Source organism: Camelina sativa, chromosome 11 (assembly GCF_030686135.1).
Source record: "Camelina sativa cultivar CO46 ecotype springtype chromosome 11, ASM3068613v1".
NCBI lineage: Eukaryota > Viridiplantae > Streptophyta > Magnoliopsida > Brassicales > Brassicaceae > Camelina > Camelina sativa.
The window spans coordinates 18,852,349-18,859,561 of record NC_141890.1 but is presented as its reverse complement, the minus strand read 5'-3'; positions in this window follow the sequence as shown (position 1 = coordinate 18,859,561).

Genomic DNA, 7,213 nt, shown 5'->3' with positions numbered 1-7,213 from the left:
AAAACGGTGCTTAATTGTTGAATCCTACTTGATTAATTGATTGATCTGATTTTCCATGATTTTTTGAAAAATTTTCTAGGCCTGGCGTTTAATCCATTTGAATTTACAATTTTTTAATTTATTTTTTTGTTTTACGTTGCAATTTTAATATATCTTTTTGTCTAGCATCATTAAAATATTATCCTACTATATTAATTGAGAAGTACAAATATAAAACTAACCTTAAAATGTGTAAAAAAATACATTCAATTGCCATTAGAAAAATTTAATTAAAATGAAATAATTAATTAAATAAATATTTTTAATTAAAAAAACGAAAATAGGGAAAACATCAAATAAAATAAATTGTAGAAAAGTAAAAAAAAATCTGTTAGAATCAAAGCTAATTTATACTTAAAAAAAACTAACAGATAAATTTTTTTTTACATGTTAGTTATATTTTTTTACTTACTTCACAACTATAGCAAAGATTTCACAAAAATTTAAATAATTTTATTCATTACATGCAAATGTTTTAAAATACAAAAATTATCATATAAGCAACAAATTTTTAATCACAAACTATTATAAATAACATAATAACAACATAAATTATTACAAATTTTCATAAAAAAAAAGTTCAGCTCGCGGTTTTCCGCAGAATAGTACCTAGTTAAATATATTATGTTAGTAGTCTTTGTTGATTTGATCCCTAAATATTAGAGTGATCTTTTAATTTGAAAAAGTAATTTTATAGTAAATTTGAAAATATCATAAATATTAAAAAGAAACATGTGCATCGCGATTCAATATAAAAATGGATGTATGGGAGATGTGATTTGTTCCTGCCTCCACTTCCATTTCTACCTAATGTTTGAAATTTTCAATATTTTAAATTTAAATTAATATGATAGAGTAGGAAGGAGATCAAAGACACCTTTAAATTTAAATTATTGCTGTGAATGAAATATTTTATTTCATACTTTACAAGTTTCAAAAGTAAATCGTTTGGCATAAAGTTGTCTAACTTTATTTACAAAATGATAAAGACACAAGAATAATTGTTTAACTTTGTTTCCTGAAATGACAATATGACCATAGGTGGAAAGTATTCTGTATTTCCTAAACGACAATATACAATAAAACTTTTACTTTCTGAAATGCCAATAACATTATGATTACATTTTTATATTAATTTATTGAAAAAAAAAATAATTGTTATTAATTTATAAAGAGATTATTTTTCTCTCTTTTTCAGCAACATATATAAAATTTTATCAACTTTATAGTATATTAGAATTTTATAAAAAAAAATAGCTCTTTGTTATGATAAGATGTGTCAAACTACGTGGACCAATGCGTATTATAAATTAGAATTCAATTCGTGTGGGATAAATGTGTATTAATATTTACACAATTTTAAAAATATTAAATCTTGCCACTAAATATGAGCAAAATTTTAATATATATACCAAAATTTAATGCATTAAATTACAAAAAAAAATTTACTTTTTTTTTGGCAAACATTTGTTTTAATTAATGTAACATCGGCGAACCAAATTGAGGATTTTGGAAGTGGGTGTCGATCGACACCAAGTGGAGTGTTGATCGACACCATCAATTTCGGTTCGACTGGATTATTTTAAATTGTCGTTTTGGTTTAGTTTGGCTTATTTAGGAATCCCTAACCGTTGTATAAAAGAGAAAGTCGACTTAGGGTCATTGGGGGATAGTTTTGGCCGTTCCCGAGAGTGGTGAAAAGGGGGGAAAAAGGGTTAGACAATGTTCTTGAGAATTTTGGGAGTTTCCTGGCTTGGATTAAGAGATATGTTGCTGTGGAGTGAAGATATTGTGTTAGAAACAAAGGAAAAGAAGGGAGATCCGTCTTCTTCATGTGTGAGGGGATGGATGGGAGATTGATGGTAGATTGGGAGACACAAGGAGGCTTTCTCTTGGCTGTAATCCAGGTAAGTGTTGTTGTTTTAGTGTTAGATCGATTAGAGAATCGATAGTTGTAGTGGATTAGGGATTTGCGGTAAGAAAAAGCTTGAAGGAAGGCTTCGATCAGGATTTTTGGGTTGGTGTCGTTCGAGACCATTGTGGTGTTGGTCGACACCAACAACTGCGGATGAACAGCGCGAACTAGTTCGAGATGGCTACTTCGGGGCAACGTTTTTGAGGATGAAACAAAATCCGTTTTCTGTGAAATTAGGTAGGTAGCTTCGTGATGCTATAAGCTTCATATCCAACAGTGGGTTTGTGAGATTGACGGTTGGTTTGTGATTTAATCAAGTGCTTACAAGTGCTTGTATTGTGGTCTAACATAGACGGTTTTGTGGTAAGGTTGGGGTGTCGAGTAAGGTTGGGGTGTCGAGTGACACCACGGTGGTGTCGGTCGACACCAGCAGGTTGCTGTGTGTTTGGATCATAGGAAGACAGCTGGAGTTAGTTTTGGATGAGGTGGGATTGACGGAAGTGATGTTGTGAGCGTCGGGGGTACTTGAGGAGTTGATAGTGAATTGGAGTAACTATGGGGAAGTGTTGTCTGTGGCTGGACGGAATCAAATATTTCAGCCCACCTCTCTTGTTAATCGGTCGCTAGGGGTGGTTGGGTGTGTTTGTGGGAGTTTTTGTAAGGAGCGATTTCTACGCCAGTTGTCTCGTCGAAATTATGGAATTCCGATGAGATCGTTTCCCATGGATCCTATGTGGGGATTTGGAATCCGGGTGCGGTCGTTTCAGTTACATTTAAGAAGAGAACAAATAGAAAGAGAAGAGAACTCTGAAAATCAAATGTTTAAAACACAAACGAAAAGGGTATTCTCCAATGCCAAAACAACACAGAAACAAAGATAGATAGGGTTAATCGACAATAAATTCTTGAGAGCAAAATCTAGAAAGCATTTTGGTAAATGTGAGATCAAGGATTATCGACATTTCTTCCATGAACGATTCAATGGATGAGGAGATGACCATTGTCATAAGAACAAACACTACAAGAAAAAAAATCGATTTGCGATGGAAGAATTCATTGCATATTCCTCGCAAATCAACAATCGCAAGGGATTTACGAGATACTACGATTCCTCATAAATCGCATCTTGCAAATTGCATACATCGCAAATCTCTCGCAAAACGCCTCGCAAATTGTGAGGACAACTCTCCTCGCACATCCCTACCAGTTTGCGAGAAACCTCTCGACTCGTATATCTGAAGCAATTTACGAGAAACTGAATCTATCGCAAATACGTTGCAAGATTGAATTGAAATTAATCCAGAATTGGGAATAGAGTTAAAATTGAATTGAAATTTTAATTTCAATTTACAATTAGGATTAGAATTAAAATTCCTAATAAAATCCAAACTGAAAAATTAAAGTTAACTTGTCTTTACAAAAAATTTACATTACAAAACATAGTCTTTAAGAAGATTCAGAGAGAGAGAGAGAGAGAGAGATGATAAAAGGAAGAGCATTTAAAAAGACAGAGAGAGAGAGAGGTGATGTTTCTGGTTCCAGTTCTGCTACCGGCGTTGGTACCTGTTCCATCGGTGTTGCCCTCTTCTCCGGCTACTGGGTTGGCTTCTGGGTTGTTCATGGTCGGGTTTCGAAACTTTGCAGCAAACTCCGGATCTTTTTCAGCGAGATAGTCGAAGTAAGCATCATAGCTATGCATCCTTTGTGCACTCTCTTCGATTTGAGTCTCTTGAGTCTGAATACATTCCGCAGTACCAGCTAGTTTCTAAGCCAAAATGACCGGATCATTAGCCGGAGACACAGGCGGTGGACAGCTACTGGAAGAAGATGCTTCAAATTGCATAGAACCAACCCCGAAAATCCTGTTTTCACATATGAACTTGTAAGTTAAACATAAGAAAGAGAGACAATTATCATATGAAAATTTAACCATATAACTAAACTACAAAGTATACTACGACATTACTATACGATTGGCAACCCCAGCAGAAGCAGTACTCAACATTATTATATGATTGCATCCATACAGAGTATATAAAATATATAAAACTTACCGATGTGTAAAATTTGTATTTGATATGAACGGGCACTCCAGTAGAAGCACTCTCTCCATTATCCCTTGTACAAAGCTCAAATTCCAACTCTTGAATCTTGGACGACACCTCATTGAACAAAGACTAGGACTTTCCATCCATAAATGACCCATCGGGCTTTCGATGAGTGTTTTCTAAGATGCATAGAAAGTCTAGAGTTAACTCACCGGTTAGCTCAGACTGAAATTAGAGAAAAAGAGAATTGATTAGTCAAAGAATAATTGTGCAAAAAGTAAAAGAAGGCCTAAACTTACATAACTACACTTACATGTTTTCGAGCACGAGCTTTAAAAGAAGTTTGGCCTGAGCGGTGCTTATATATTCCGGTGCCATCTGGGTCATGATATCGAGCATTACGGCTGTTGATGCTCTTGATTTCTGATTTGGGATCAAGCCAATACCGAACCAGACCTTCCCATACTTGAGGATCAATCCACCTTGGCTTTGCCTCATCACCTTTTCGCTTCCACTTTAACTTCCACCTAGACACTTGATCACACATCCTTTCCTTCAACTTGCCTTCAAAATCCTGCCTAACTCTATCGTTTATGGCTCGGTCCCAATTATATGATTGCTTCCAAGAAAAAAGTATATTAGTCTGAGTTAACCACAAAAAAATATATATGTAAAGATTGAAAACAAAAATGACTTACCGCAAAAGTTTCATACCAAAGGTCAACCACTGCAGTCGGCGTTTGTGTCCAATTGGCATGAGGCTCTTTGAAATCTCTTTCAAAAATGCTTCATACAGTAGGCGCAACAGCAGTATCTTGGTCAAACCTTCAAACAAAATTCAGAGAAACAAAGAATATAAATCAACATTATAATTCGAAAGTGAAATTAAAAACATTAGAATTCTAATATAAAATTAAAAACATTACCAGAGGGTTCCTTGAGGTCGGCGGGGATCTAGCCTCATTAAACTTGCAAGCCCAGGACTATCGAGTAAGTCTTCCAGAGTTAGACTGTTCAGTCGGAAAGAAGCTCCAGTAGAAGACGAACGAGCAGGTGGATACATACCAATCTCTGGATTCGCATTAGTAGGCGGCGGTTGATGAGATGACAGTGGTTGCGAGGTTGAACGGCAGTTATTTTGGACCGCTGCTGTGTTCTGAGAACCGGTGGAACCCTGGCTACGGTGGGAGCTGGTGGGTTCGGGTACACCTTGATTAGAGAGGAACCTTGTGTAATCGTTACCATGAAACATCTATATGAAAAATCAAAGTAAATTTAATCAGATCTAAGAAAAAGTTACTAGAAAAATTTGAAATAGAAAAACCTAAAATTAGGGTTTAGGTTAATACCTTGACGGAGAAGACGGAGAAGGAGATCGGGAAAGAGGATTGAAACAGAGCCGAAGAAGAAATCGGGAAATCAAAGTAAATTTAATCATATCTAAGAAAATTACTAGAAACAATTGAAATAGAAAAAAAACTCAAATTAGGGTTTAGGTTAATACCTTGACGGAGAAGAGAAGACGGAGAAGACGGAGAAAGAGATCGGGAAAGAGGATTCCGATTGGGGTTTGACGGAGAAGACAAAGAGGATTCTGATTGGGGTTTGATGGAGAAGATGAAATCAAAGAGAATTCCGATTGGGGTTTGATGGAGAAGTCAAAGAAGAGAGTGAGTTTGATGGAGAAGACGAAGAAGGAGATCGGGGAATTAGAGAGGATTTAGATTAGGGTTCGCCGGAGAAGACGAAGAAGAGAGTGAGTTTGAGCGGCTAGGGTTTGAAAGAGAGTTAGTTTGAGCTTCGCATAAACCAAAGCTCGTTTGTATATATAATATTTTGTGACCTCGGAAATCCCTCGCATGCATTGCGACGGATTAACTACGAGCCGACAAACTGACCAATTTAAATACACCAAAATTTGCGAGGGATTAGCTTGAGACAATCGCACATTCCTCGCAAATGTGTCGCAACAAGCCGACAAACTGACCAATTAAAATACACCAAACTTTGTGAGGTATTCGCATGGGATAATCGCACATCCCTCGCAAATTTGTCGCAACAAGCCGACAAACTGACCAATTAAAATACATAAACTTTGTGAGAGATTCGCGTGGGACGATCGCACAACCCTCGCAAATCCCTCGCAAATGTTTTCTCTTTAATCAAATTGATCAGTCCATGGATGAAGAAGCTCATAAACTCAAGCACATGCACATAAAAGGTAAGGAATAGTGATCACATCTCCTCATTAAAATTTACTCAATCAAAAACTCAAAAGATATACAAAACATAGTTCAACATGCTTGCAAAATACAACGTGTTTTCTTAAAGTGGTACCACATTTGTAAGTGATACAATATCTATTTCATGTTTTTCCTCTGATTTGGAAAGCTCATTTTTTGTATGGTTGGTAAATTACTAGACTATGGACTCTATATTTTTCATCATATCTGGATTTATATGATCTTATGTTTCTTCACGTCAAAGTTTCTTTAAACATCTTAGTAACTTCCTTGACATACCAATATATTCCTTGCTCTCAAAAATTTCTTGTCTCTTGATGTTGGTTAATAATGCTCTCCTTTAGTTTGCCGGTAAATGATCATTACTAACCATATTGGCATGTTGATTAAAAAGAATATATATACTTTTGCGAGGGAACCGTGAGGGAGTAGCGAGGGATTAGAGAGGGTACATCGCAAATCCCTCGCAAATGTGTGTACTCTTTTTAATCAAATTCATTTACTGAATTACTAGAAACTACATTATCCTCTTTAAAATCTATTTAATCAAAATCTCAAGAAATACAAATGATTCATTTAAACTTAATCAACTGGTTCAAAAAACTTCAACACTCGGCCTCATGATAAAGAGTATATCACTCCACGTTAAACATCACATCTTGATTTATATATGTATATTATATTTCGTGTCTTAACGTCAAAGTTTTATTAAACATCTCAACATCTCAAAAGTTTTTTCTCTCTTGATGTTTACACTTCAGATTTAAACATAAACCCTGAAAAACCTAAACCCTAAAAAATCTAAACCCTAAACCCTAAACCCTAAACACCTCACAAATGCCTCGCAGCTCCCTTTGCAAATTTACTACGAATATAGTCCCTTGCAAATCTATCACAATGCTGCGATAGGTTTGCGAGGAATTGTTTTCGCCTCGCCAAATTTGCGATGGAATTTTCCCTCGCAAATT